The sequence below is a fragment of the Crocodylus siamensis genome, chromosome 6 (genome assembly GCF_052110815.1).
Source record: "Crocodylus siamensis isolate JL-2025a chromosome 6, ASM5211081v1, whole genome shotgun sequence".
NCBI classification, from domain to species: Eukaryota; Metazoa; Chordata; order Crocodylia; family Crocodylidae; genus Crocodylus; species Crocodylus siamensis.
In genome coordinates this window covers 56,064,143-56,078,921 of record NC_143400.1, presented here as the reverse complement: position 1 = coordinate 56,078,921, position 14,779 = coordinate 56,064,143, and positions in this window count along the sequence as shown.

Here is a 14,779-nt window from a genome sequence, read left to right as displayed (position 1 = left end):
CATGGGCCACCAATATGAGGACGCAGTCAGGAAGCCTAACAAAACCTTGTCATGAATCTATAGATCTATCATGAGCAGGCCCAAGGAGGTGAACTTCCCCCTCTATGCGACATTGGTCAGGCTGCAGTTGGAGTACTATGTCCAGTTCTTGGCACCACACTTCGGGAGGGATGTGGACAGCATTGAGACGGTCCAAAGGAGGGCCAATCACATGATCAGGGGCCAGCAGGGCAGGCCCAATGAGGATAGGCTGTGGGACCTGAACCATTTCAGCCTCCACAAGAGAAGGCTGAGAGGGGAACTGGTGGCCATCTGTAAACTTGCCAAGGGGTACAAGCAGGCTATGGGGGGCGGTCCCTGTTCCCCCGAGCACTATCAGGAGTAACAAGGAATAATGGCCATAAGTTGACTGAGAGTAGAGTCAGGCTAGACATCAGGAGATGCTACTTCACAGTCAGGGTGGCTAGGATCTGGAACCAACTTCCAAGGGAAGTGGTGCTTGCTCCTACCCTGGGGATCTTCAAAAGGAGGCTATATAATCACCAACCAGGGTCGTTTGACCCCGGCATTCTTTCCTGGCCATGGCAGGGGTTGCACATATACAAACACGGAAATCAATTAGATGCATACACACACTACCAGCTCAGGCACATACACATCCAAACCAGCCTAGGCACTTGCATACCTATCACCAATTCAAGCACATACACTATACATCCTAGAAGTTAGACCCAGATCACTAATTTGTATATCATGCAGACAATGCCACATATATATATACACACACTAGCAATTCAGATACAGTCGTGCACACCTATCACCAGTTTAAGCCCATACACACTACACACAAATTTAGACAGAATCAGTTACCAACACCTGCACATCCAATATGCATACGTGGATTACTAATTCATATACCACACACACACAATGATATCTACATCTATCTATCTATTTATATGTGTGTGTGTGTGTATTCACTAAGTCACACACATACCACCCACCTACGCATACACACAGGTGAGTTCCTACATTGGGTGTTGTGATGTGTATGTATATATGTATTATGTATGTGCTTGGTGTACTTGAGATACCTGGGGAAAGGTTAACATAAGAAAGTAGAAGTGTAGGGAGTGAAAGGTGCTGGGAGTGAAAGTCACCAGGACTGGGATTAGAACTGGTAGACTAGAGGGGCCTGGGCTGAAGAACTGAGGCTCTGGGGTAAGTTTAGGTTAACTGATCTTAATTGATTAAAAGACAACACCCAAAGCCTACAGAACAGGGAAGCAATGCTGGCACAGAGGCTGGGACTGGAGCCAGAGCTATGGGGGAGCTGAAAAGGTAGGTGGGGAGATGGAAAATGGGACTAAGGGAAAGTGTGGGTGTTAAAGAGGGGCTCTGGGTGTGGGGAGCCAGAGGATGGCTCTGAAGCAGCTAGACAAGTTGCAGGGAGTGGCAGTAGGTGCTGGCAGCTGGAGAAAGGCTCCAGCTGCTGGAGAAAACTGAAGAACAGCCATGAGGAGCTGGGAAGCTTCTGGAGGCTGGGGGGGTGGGGAGGATGAGAGAAGGTTCAGGGGAAGCCTGAAAACAGCGACAGACAGCAGAAAATCACAGGAAAAGCAGCAGGAGAGACTGAAAGGCAGCAGGGCAGTGGAAAAGCAGAGAAAGGCAGCAGAAAGTCACAGGAAAAAGGCAGTAGATGGCACAGGAGGCTGAAAGGCATTGGGGACAGCATGAAAGCAAGGAGAGGCTGAGAGGCGGCAGAAAAGGGGAGACGGAATTGGGAGGAGATCAGGAAACTAGCAGAGAGTGGGGGCTGGAGCCAAGAGAGAGACAGAGAACGAGGCTGGAATTTAAGATAGGGAAAGGACTGGGATTCAGTAAAACATAACCCTACTCAGGGTTGCAAATGACAGTGGTTTTACTGAACAGGAGAAATGGTGACACAATGTCTTATTGGTTCCCTTGCACCTACACAAACACACACACACACACACACATACTGATAACAGGGGTTAGAGAGGCTTGGTGCAGGGGCTAAAGTCTACTGAAGTCCAGAAGGAGAGACAGAGAGAGAGAGAGAGTCCAAATTGTAGGAGGAGGTGTGCAGGTAATTTCTACCTATCCTAGGCTGGAAAGGGGTTCTTGTCTAGTAGGTGTTGTCCAGAGTGGGGTCGCTGGCAGGGCCTCTGGGTGGATAGGTGGCATGGCATGGTGCTGGTCCAGATGGAGAGGGCGTCCCACTGGGTCTGTCTTCACTGTCCCTTTTTATAGGGGCAGACCTTGTGTGAGCCTAGTGACAGGAGGCATGCCCAGGCAAGGGTCAGCCCCTGGTATACTGAGCATGTGTCCTCCATGCAGGAATGTGCAGTTTCAGGTGTCTGTAATGGTGAGAGTTGCTGGTTCTGCAGGGTCTTTTGTCTTTCAAATGCTGGGTTCTTGTCTCTGTTCCTGGATGAGGTCTGTGGTTCCTGGATGAATCGATGTGAGGTGATGGCCCAGTTGTTACAGGCCATTCAGTAGAGGCTTGCTACCATTGTATTTCAATCATTCCCAATCACACTCACTCATCCGGGAACCAATCTACATGGGAGGGATTCGTGACTCATACAGTTATGACACAGGGGATGCCCAGGCAGAGGACACAAGATGGAGACTTGACATATGAAATGGAAACTTGACATGACTTTGGTTCACTTACAAACACAGGCCTAAACCATACAATATCCATATGAAACAATAAAAATCAATACAAAAATGATAATAATACATTATACAACAGTAAAAATCAATACAAACCTAATAATTATATCATATAAAACAGTGGATATCCAAAACCAAAAACTTGCTACCAAAATAAAAATGTTAAAGTTTATCCTACATCTTAGCTTACTTATACTTAGCTATGGGGAATAGAGAGGGAGAGAAAAAGTCAGAAATGGTTGGGGAAGGGGAGGAAATGCATTTTAAAAGAAAAAGAAAAAAAGAAAAACTCGGGGTCTTGCTACACCTCAAGGGTCTGTTCTTGGCCCAGTGCTTTTCAACATCTTTATCAAAGATTTGGATGTGGGGGTGAAGAGCTCACTGGGCACGTTTGAGGATGACGCCAAGTTATGGGGAAACGTGGCCATGCCAGAAAATAGGTTGCAGATACAGACAATTCCCAACATACTTACAGGCTCAGTGATGCCATACTGAATAGCACAATGACTGAAAGAGACCTAGGGGTAATAATATACCATAGCATAAATGGCACATGCCCCAGCAGCTGTGGGGGGCATGGCTGTGCTGGTGGTGGTGGGAGCACAGCAGCGGCAGTGAAAGCCTGGTGGTGGTAAGCTGGGAGTTCCCACAGATGCTGCCGGCACTATCGGTGTTTGTGTGGGGGGGTGGCAAGTGATGACCAGGGGTTGGCAACCAGCCACAGGCACAGCAGGCATCATTGGCAGTGGCCAGTGGTGATCATGGACTTCCCACAGATGCTGCCGGTGGTGTGTGTTGGGGTGGGTGGTGAGTGGTGACCATTTTCAGGCACTGCCGACAGTATCAGGTGCACCTTTTTGCAGGAGGTGCACCGGCTCACTCAGGGTGTGCATGTGCACCCACCTGCCCCCCACTATGCATGCCCCTGAACCATAGTATGAACATGATCCATCAGTGCAATACTGTAGCCAGCAGGGAAACAATACTCTGGCATGCATCCACTGATGCATCTCAAGCAAAACCAGAGAAGTGATTCTTCCACTTTACTCAGCATTGGTGAGACAGCATCTGGAGTACTGGATCCAGTTCTGGGTGCCACACTTCAACAAAGATGTGGGAAAACTTGAGAGAGTCCAGAGAAGAGCCAGCCATATGATCAGAGACTTGCAAGGCAAGCCATATGAGGAAAGGCTGAGGGACTTGGGCCTCTTCAGCTTAAAAAAGAGAAGGCTGAGATGGGACTTGGTAACAGCTTACCACTACATCAGGGGAATACATCAAGAGCTCGGTGACCAACTGTTCACCAAGGCTCCCTTGGGAAAAAACAGGAGTAATGGCCACAAACTCCTGGAAAACCATTTAAGGCTTAACAGTAGGAAAAACGTTTTCACAGTCAGGGTGTCCAGACTGTGGAATAAACTCCTTTCAGAGGTGGTACAATCACCTACCCTGGAAATCTTGAAGAGAAGACTGGATGGTCACCTCACTGGGGTCAGCTGAGGCCAGTTGCCTTTTTTGCCTAGTGCAGGGGAGATGGACCTGATTATTTTGCAAGGTCCCTTCCAGCCCCTTAGAACCTATGAATCAATCTATGAATCTATAAAACATATAGGCATGAAATGGATGGTGCCTGTTGATTTCAACCACTGCACAGGAGCTGATTATACAATATCATAACAAACAAAGGGATGAGTTCTTTGCATAGTGTGAACTGGCAGAGTTCCACTGACTGCATCTCTGCAAGTTTACACCAGCACATAATTTAGTCTGTTGTATACTACAGACATGTTATGTGTCCAAGGTGTTGGTACTGGATTTATGACCCAGATACCTTGTTCTAGGTGGACTCAAACCCTGACCAACCACAGCTTTTCCATTCGATGATTGGCAAATTTTATTAACACACAATGATAGCAGATAAGAATAATGAAGGCAAACAATATAACTCCCCCGCAACCCCGATTCTATATCTACCAGTCCCTTTGTCCATGGTGGTCTCAGGTTCCCCACTTGGGGACCCTTTACTACTCTGAAATTTTCCTTTTGTATTCTTTTCCTCATCCTTCATTTCAAGGCAACATTGATTGGTCTCCCTGTGGTCTTCATACTGTCCATGTTCTGTCCTGTCAGCATATTCATTTGTTCCTACAAACTCATCACATGCAAATATCTTAATTTGGTATGTGCACCAAAACCAAAGATCCCAAAGGCTCTGCAGTTGGGCACTGTCACCTATAAGAGTCCTTTATCCCTGTTTTGGGTACACTGTTCATGTTATGCAGCTTCAAGTAACAGTGTGGTACATGTTTTCAATTTGTCCATCCAGTGTGTCTGCTGGCTTCTGACATAGTGGGCCTTGAAGGAAACTTTGTCACATACAGGCTTTTAGAAACCTATTTACCCTTGCTGTTCCTCATGACCATTGTTTTAATGCATATCTACTTTACCTATAAGACAATTCCTAAAAACAAATCTCTAAATATCATTTTCTAGTCATCACAATGAATATCTGTGGCATCTTGTTTTGCTATGTTCACTTAACTTTAGATGTTACCCACAAAGTCAACAAACAAAGCAGGCTAGGAATTTTCCATCAGAAATATTTTTTTTAAGGAAAAACAAGTATTGGTTTTTCTAGAAAAAGTTTGATTTGCCACCAAGAAAACTGAACTCAAATATTTTGTTTGGGTCCATGCAAAGCATGCATCTTGGGAGAGGCAGTCTGATCATTAGAGGAGTATGAGGATATCAGGCTTCCAAACTACCACTCACATGAGGAAATGCATGATGGTGGCAAACTGCAGTTGAGTGTTCAGCTGACTGAAAATTAAGCATGTAGGTGAGCTCAAGAATCTGAAACAAAACATTTTGATTTTGGAAAATATTTTGCTTCAGGTAAAAATGACACATGTTGACACTTCCAATTTGCTTTTTTCTTTCCTGAATCTGTGAATATTTAGAAATTTCCACTTGTCATCATGGGATCGGATAAGGAGAAGATAAGTATATGGGAGACTGCCATCTTGCAAACCCTACAAAGTCATAGGCCCCCATGGGCTGAAGAACTCCCACCAGTCCTCCCTCCCCCTTATTCATCTCTCCCAGCCCAGGTACTATTGCAACCACCTAGAGGAGGAAGAAAGACTCCATAAACCTGCAGGACCAACAAACCCAGCAGGCCACTAAGGGGAGGGAGGTGATAGCTGCAGACCCTTTGCAGGAGACAGTTGCAGACTTGGAGGGGAGGGTGGAAGGATCTCTCCTGGAGTTGAGGTGAGGTGGTTGGAGTGGATGGGTGAGGTATTGGTCATAGGGTAGTAAAAGGCTTTTTTTTTTAACTTGTGAGTGGCAATTGGGAGGTGTGGTTTGGGATTAGTGAGGTGGTATGCTTGTGTAGGGATTTAGGCAGAAAGGCAATGGTTAGGAGCAGAGGTGGTGTTGAAGTTCTAGGGCAGGCTTGTCCAACATACAGCCCATGGACTGCCACACAGCCCCCTCAAGCTGTTTTCTGAGGCCTGGGGTGCTGCAACAGGAAATGAAAGTAAACACTGTATTTTCATTTTGTGGCGGGTGATGTGATACCGCTTCCTGTGAGGTCTTTGAATATGGTAGGGGGGGCACAGGATGTGGGCACAGCAGCACTCAGAATGCTGCTCTGTCCTGCTGCCACTTTCTCAGCTGGGAAAGGATGCAGGCAAGGCTTGCTCCAGGAGGAAGGGGACAAGTGGCAGCAGGGCATGACACCCACTCCCAGTGCTGCCACACCCACATCCCATGCTGTCCCATGCCAGCTGGAAAGCAGTAACAGTGCCTGCCCCGCCATGCCTTCCTATGCCGGCTGGCAAGCACCAACATCGTCCCTCCCTCCATGTTGTTCCACGCTGGCTGGCAAGTAGTGGAAGCACAGAGTTCCCTGCTGCCACTTGCCCAGCCAGAGTTGGGGGGAACGTGATGCAGGCACAGCTCACTCCAGGTGGAAGGGTGCAAGCAGCAGTGGAGCATAGCCCCCCCTCCCAGCACTGTTGTCACACCCACATCAGCTCTGGGAGTGGGGACTCTGCCTTGCTTCCACTTGCCAGCTGGCATGGGGGGAGGGGCATGGGATGCAGGCCTGCCAGCACTGAGAGTGGAGGCCCTGCTGCCACTTGCCCCCTTCTGCCTGGAGTAAGCCATGCCTGCATTGAAGCCCCCCCACCCACATCAGTTGGGCAAGCAGCAACAGGACAGAGACCCTGCTTTCCCCCCCCCCCAAGTAACATGCCCCCCATCCAAGCTGGGCAGCTTGTCCCAGCTTCAGCCCCAATCACTCCCTCCCCCATGCTCCTTCCCTCCCCGCTCCCCCAACCCCAAAAGACTTACCAGCTGGAGGCAGCTGTGTCAGCTACTTGTTTAGGCTATGGCCGAAACTCCAAAGCAGTGCCAAATCTTTTGGATCTGATTTAGCTGAATCAAATTGGGACAGTAATTCAGATCTCCAGATTGAATCCCTGTCCTCCGAATCGGCCAAATCTGAAGTCTTCCCAATGTTATGATAGGCACCTGTAAAAAGGTCAAGGGTGAACTGCAGATTGGTCTCAGTGTGCACAAGGATAACATAATTGTTAGTGTACTGAAGGTTGGTGATACCAGTCTTGGTAACTTTCATTTTGCTGTGAAGGTCCTATAGGTTGAAAAGCCAATTGTCCATTCAATACTCAACCCCAATTCTCGGAGGAAGGTGATCACAGATGAGCATCCAAATAACAGAAAGATAGATAGAAAAAAGGGTTGGAGGGGTGACATAACCCTACTTGACACCAGTACAGCTGGTAAGTGGGTCTGTCTCTGATTCATTGCAAAGAACTGTGGCGATCATCCCATCATGGAGTAGCCTGAAGATACTGATGAACTTCAGTGGAGAACCAAACCTAGCGAGCACCTTTCATAAGGCTTCATGATTGATGGAAATGAAGGCCTTGGTTAGGGAAATGAATGCTACAAACAGCTCCTGGTGTTGCTGTCTACACTTCTCCTAGATCTGTTGTACAACAAAAATCATGTCAGTGGAGATGGTCTAAAGCAGGCTTGTCCAACATATAGCCCACGGGCCGCCACGTGGCCTTCCAAGCTGTTTTCTGAGGCCCAAGGTGCTGTGACAGGAAATGAAAGTCAACACTGTACATTTGTTTGGGGGAGGGGGTGTGACGTGATACTGCATCCTGTGAGGTCTTTGGATATGGCTCGCTGGCCCACCGGGTGATAAAAAGTTCCTGATCCGGCTCCACATTCAAAAAGGTTGGACACCCCTGATCTAAAGCCACACTGGGATTCTGGAAGGACATCTTTGGCAAGGGGAAGGAGGTGATTCAGAAGGAGGCAAGTAAGATCATCATTTTTTATGAACTAGTATATGTGCCCGAGTTCACTGATTTAACCTTGTGGAGTGTGTTATCTAACATCAAGATATTAACCTCTTTCCAATATTTCAGCCACTGACAATGGAGAACAGGCCAATAGTGTATTTCAAATAGTGCATGTCAAAAAGTGATGCCTGAGTTTGTTGAATCACTCTATAAAGATTTGAATAGGCCTATATGGGTATGTCTACACATTCATTAATATGCTGTAATTATGGTGCATTAAGTTCAGTATATGTAATGACAGGTACTGACTTAATGTGCCATAATCAGTGCTACTGCACATTAGTGCAGATGAATGGATTTTTGGTGAGACTACTGTGCATTAGACTAAATCTACTGTGCATTAACTCAGGCTTTGCTCACCACGCTAATGTGCATTAGAATGTGATGTTGCACACTATGCTGGGTCCTGTTGCCAATTGAACTGGCCCGGGCTGGTGGTGCAAGCAGCCCCAGTGCTGGCAGGACCCAGCTGGGCATGACATGCAGTCCCTGCAAATGGCGCCAGCCCCCGATAAGAGGCACAGGCAGTACCAGCTCTAACCCACTCAGGGCCACTCCGTGTCATGGAGGGGCTGGCAATAGTGGGCTCTGAGCACTGCATTTCCACTGCTGCTGCAGGCAGTAAGTTGGGGGCCCTGTGTGTCTGGGACCCTGGGGAGGGGGGCTGTTGCCTTGCTGTGGCTCTGCAGGGTGGCTGGGACCATGGAGGGGGGCGGGGCTGTGGCTGTGTAAGGTGCCTGGGATCCTGTGGGGGATAGGGGTTGGGGCCGTCCAGGGAGGATCTGGGGCCATGCAGGGGGGAGCAGTCCATGTGCTTTGTGGAGGGGGTGGCATTTTGTTGTGGTCAGGAGATCCACCCCTCCTGAGAAGCCCCCACACAAGGTCCCCCCACACCCCCTCACCTTTCCCCATGCCCCTTCCCACCCCCTTCCTCCAAACCCCACATCCTCCATCACACACCCATCATGTGAGAAGAAAACCAAGAGCACACATCAATGCATATAGATATTTAGAATTTATTTTATCATGGTGATAGAGGCACTAGTAGGCTTCCAAATTGCTTTAACGTTGTAAATATATCAATAAAGCATCACCCAACTAATTGATCCTTCTCTCCCCCTCTCTTTCTCTATATATATAAACTTGCCCCAACAAGCAGCTCAGGGCTACTCTGGCCAATTGGTATCTGGGGACACTATACTTTGTGCCAGCTGAACATATATATATGGGGGAGGCAGGGGGTATCTTTTGTTCTATTGTGGAAGAATATGGATTTTGAGGTATTTTTTAAAAAGGATTTGGGATAATGCTGCAGCAGTCCAGCTGGCACAAGGGGTAGTGTCTCCAGATAGCAAGTGGCTGGGCCCCAGAAGCTCCTGAGAGTGAGTAGCCCTGAGCTGCTTGATAGACCCAGTTTTTATATTGCTGGGGCCAGCACAGGACAGGTTTTTACACTGCTGGGGCTAGCACAGGTGCTGGCCTCAGGCTCTAGCTCCCCTTGGCTGCAGATATGGGAGGAGCCAGGCGAGATTATTTTGCCCCAAGTGGCACAATTTGCCCCACACTAAAGAGCATGTCCAGGCATGTGTGCCAAGGCAAAAAGCCCTGGCTCAAATTTGCACCTCTTCTATCTGAGCTGCTGCAAGTGCATATACCTGCATGTGTGGAAGTACCCTATGTGGCACATGGTAGATTGGTGAGGGCACAAGCAACACAGTGGCAGATTGGACAGGGGACAGAAAGAAGAGTATCAAATCAGGAGAGAGCACGTGACAGCAAAGAGAGAGCAGAGAAGTACCTTGGTCAGGGAGCAGAGGGCAGGAAGCTTAATAGCAGATCAAAGGGAAAGTGATCAAAGAGACACTTAGGGAAGGTGTGGGCTAAATTATGGCACACCTGTCAAAAGGTTGGCCACCAGTGCCCTATGGGATAAAGGTTTATTGTTTCTCCATAGTTAGCTATAACAGGTTATACAAGAACAAAAAAAAAAGATTTAAATGTTGATGAAAGCCCATTTTCATTGTCAAGTTCATTCTTGCCCTATCACATTGGAGATGAAGACATGCTGGCAACATTCTTTCTTTAAGGATGAGGAACAAAGATGCTATGTATGCCTCTTGAAAATAAACAATCCTAACTTGCTTTCCAAAATTTCCTGCTACCAATTCAGTTACATATTTTATAAGTCATTTAAATTATTTATAAATCATTGACATCATTTGGGAAACTGTTGGGTAACACATATTTTGTGCACGACCAATAAATTAGTTATCTGACCTATAAATTATTGGTATAACTTATAGATCAGCTTTATATCATATAACTCAAAAACTTATATGTGTAATAGGCATTAAAAGTTCTAATTTATAAATCACAGTATGATGAATTGGCCTCATATAAAAGCACCTTGGTCAGGGAGCAGGTATTTAATATCTGTCACTGCCTACCCTTTCATATATATATATATATATATATATATATATATATATAACTCATGCTGAATGCCTGCTAATAACTGAGCACAGGAACATACAAAAGGTGAAGAGAAATATGTGTTCTTTGCTTCTTTAAAAGCAAATTATTGATATACACTTTAATGTTTATTTCTCTGTACTGAACAGACATGGGATATCAACTAAACTAGAATTTACATTCCTTTTGCAAGTAACTTGGCACTTCTTAATTTATTTTCTTTTAGCAACCCAGATTAGCCAGTAATCATGTTGCTCCCATACAGCTCCCTAGGATGTTTTCTTTTTCTTTTCCAATAACTCCTAAGTTTCTGAAGTTTCAAATTAATACCCAAATCTTTCCTCTATTTCTCTTTTAGAGTTGCTGCTTTCCATTAAAAAGCTCTCAAAAATCACAGCTTTTATATTAACATATTCAGTGGTCCTAATGCCCCAGGTTGTGGGAGCAACACATGGCTTCCTGAATTACTAACACATGGTGCATGCTCAGCTCCATTATGCTTTATGTCTCCCAAGGGGATAGCTTCAAATGACACCGTGTAAACTGAAACTGTTATAACAAAATGTGAACATATACCAGTAAGAACCATAGTGATATGACAGTAGCAGACTAATAATAAGCCAAAAATATAGTTAGAGAATGGAGCCAGACATAGAACTTCTGAGCAACCATGAAAAAAAGTACTGCCCTCCTCAACTTTTTTTGTGGGAGGAAGCACTGAGTTTTAATTTATGTAGCTGCCAGGATCATGAAATATTGGGAGTAAAGAGGGACCTTACCACAGCCCTTTCAAAATAAATGAAGACAAGAAGGGCAAAACTGAATTAAAACAAAGGTAGAAAGAATTGCCATTCTGATCAGTCCATCTATTGCAGCATCTTTTCTCTAGTATTGGCCAATGCCACATGGTTTAAGGAAAGATACAACCTTCTAAATAATAGATAGTTAACGTAATAACTTGCCCCACCAAAGGTTGGAAGATGAAGGAGAAGTAACACAAAGAAATGCACTACAAAGAACCCCGTCATCTTTGCTAGCTACAGTCAATTATTTCTAGAAGATGATGGGTATTGACTTGGATCTTTTACTAGCTGCTATTAAGTGACAACCATCAGCAGTATGCTCAGAAGTGCCAATGGTAATTAAAACTTTATTGTCAAATATATTTCACAGTTCATTCATGCTGGACTGAGGCAAATGAGTAATTTTTTTGGTAATTGTTTCACAGAACCATTTACAAGACAGCTCTGAGTAAAATAGAAATTGCTTATTCAAAAACTGGTGGAATTCATTAGCAATATATCAAGGTCACAGGTGAAATCCAAAACTTTTTCACAAATAGAGAAGAAAATTAGCTTTTGAATGACAGGTGTAGAAACAGCTAAAAAGATCAGCTATTCATACAAGCAGACTGCCTGAACTATACAGATGTATATAACTCAGAATTTTGAATCCATAGATCAAATGTAAGACTTTGGGAAATTGGCTTTCAGTGCCATTACTGTTATATTAATTTATAAGCAATACCATTTTTGCTTATAATCCATTATTATAGTACATGTGCATTATGATAGTTTCTACTATTATTACAGTGCATGTGCATACTTTACAGAGATGAAAGCAGATACAAACAACCCTATTCCAAAATAGTGTGCTCATAAGTTGCAGGGACACACACACACAGAGTGTGACCTTCAACTACTCACAGGGTGAATCTCCATGTGCAAATGCAGCTGGATGAGTTTACTCTGGAGTAAACCCACACTGGACAGGCATCTACACATGCTCACATATGGGCTTTGTTCCCAGTGGAGATGGCTGTTCCTACCCTGCTCTGCTCCCTGGCAGCAAGAGGGAGGTCTAGACATGCCAAGGAGCATGAGGCCAGGAGTCAGCTGTCTTCTGGTGGGGGCTGGGAGAGTGCTCCCTGCCCCAGGGAGCTGCCTGCTGCTGGAGTAGGCTCCAGTGGCAAAGCCCAGGTGGGGAGAATGTCCCCCTGCCCCAGCAGAAGGGAGCTCCTGTTCCTGGATCCCCCTATCAGGGGAAGGAGGCTTGGAAGGATCTGCAGGGAAGGGGCAGGACCAAGCCCCCTGCCCTCATCTGCTGGTGGGGAAGCTAGCAGTTAGCCTCTGGCTGGGCAGGGATTTCTCACCCAGCTAAGGATTTGTGGCTAGCTGTCCCAGCAGCAGATTGGGGCAGGAGGTTGGGACCTGCCCCTTCCCTGCGGGCCTTTCAAAGCCCCATGCCTAAACTGCCCAACTGGGGCTTGGGTCTAGAAAAAAGCTGCAGGGCTGGGACATGCCCCAGACCTGGACAGTTCCCAGCGAACACAAGGCTATATGGGGAAGTCTACAAGTGCAGCCTGGAGCTGGCTGGGAGCTGCCCAAACAGGGACAGTCCCCCAGTCAGCTCCAGGCTGCATGTGCAAACTTCCCCACACAGCCCCAGGCTGGCTGGGAGCTATCCCAGTCTTGGGCAGGTCCCAGCCAGCTCCAGGCTGGCTGGGAAACTCTCCCCATACAGGGAACTCCCTGCCTCAGCTCCATGATTGTGATCGCAGAGCAGGGGCTGGGAGATTGCTCCCTGCCCCTGGGAACTGCCTTCTGCCAGGGCGGGCTCTGCCACCAGAACCCAGACAGGGAGCTCCTGGTCTTGGCTCCACAATCAGGGAGTGGGAGCTGAGAGTTCCCTGCTGCCAAGGCAGGGTGGCATTGTCCACACCCAGGCTCCGTTGGTGGAGGCTTTCCCAGCAGAGAGCAGCGTCTAAGAGTAGGGAGCAATCTTACACTTCCTCTTGCCTGGTGACCAGGAGCTAATTTGCTCCCAGTCAGCTGTCTACATGTGCCTTACTGCACAGTAATTACTTGGCAGTTAATTTGTTACTTGCATTGCAGGTAGATCCTTACTGTGCAGTAAGGATCTGCACATGTAGACAGTGGTGCTTACTATGCAGTAATTGCTCTACTGCACAGTAAAGCATCTCATGTAGATGCATCCACAGTCTATAAAAGGTTGGGTTCATTTTATACCAAACACAAAAATACATGAATCTCCAAACCTACACATTACATATTGAAGCCTAGCAGGCAAATACTTTAGTAATAGGCAATATGAGAATCTATATTGCTATCCAGGCATGGAGGCACCATGTCAGGATTAAGGGGGGTAAATGTCACCACATACCAGAATTAATAAGAGTAAGCATGCTGCATATTGATGAGACAATAGATCTTATAGTATCTACAACACAGTTAATTTAAAATATTCTTCTAATAATCAATAAGTTTTTAAATAACAAAGAATAGCAATCCTGTCAGATGGATACAAAATAAGCTTTGATGCAAAGTACTGCTCTCCTTTGAATTAAAGGATTAAAATTTACCATAAACCATATACAACTGATCAAAGTAAATATTAAGCAACAAACATACTTTGAAGTAGAGTATATGTTACCGACTGCAAATTAAGTACATTTCTTTGACTTTTAATTATTCTAAGCAGGTAGTTGGTTACATTTTAAAGTAAACATAAAAAGCTAGACCCTACTCCCCCTGTTGGATGCCTAAGTGGATTTAGGTGCCTAAATTTGTTTGATGCCTATTCCATTGTGCTTGAGTCCCTGAAAAACAGTTATCACTCCTGCTCCTGACTATTGCTTTTTGTGACTTAGTCTTAAGGGTAAGATGATGGCATGTTAAAAAAGTAGACACAGTCTTCTTTTTAAGGGACTTGAGCAGGTTGTAATAGTATAACACTAAGGCACCTGATAGGAATAGAATTTGGCCCAAATATATACGAATAAGATTCTATTAAGAAAATAAACCTTCTTTCCTTTTTTATGTAAACATCTTTCTACAATGATAACTGTCTAAAATGAAGATGATCAAGTGGATAACGCATCAATACTGTATGTCACAGTGAAGTTTGATTGGTTGTTTCTGGAAAAAAGAAAGCTTGCAAGGAGCTACAGTGAACTTTTTGTAAATTAAACTTTACTTGTAATGACAAACTATTACATGCTCTGCTGGTGTAGAAAATGGCATTTTTCTTTCAGCTAAGTTACTTTTGAAAATTATTTGAATAATGGTACACTTGTACATCCAAATCAATTTCTTGTTATTATAATCACACACTTTCGAAACAAAGCTGACTTGTATAAACATATTTAATCATGATAGAATATTATTCTCTCATTTTTCCAA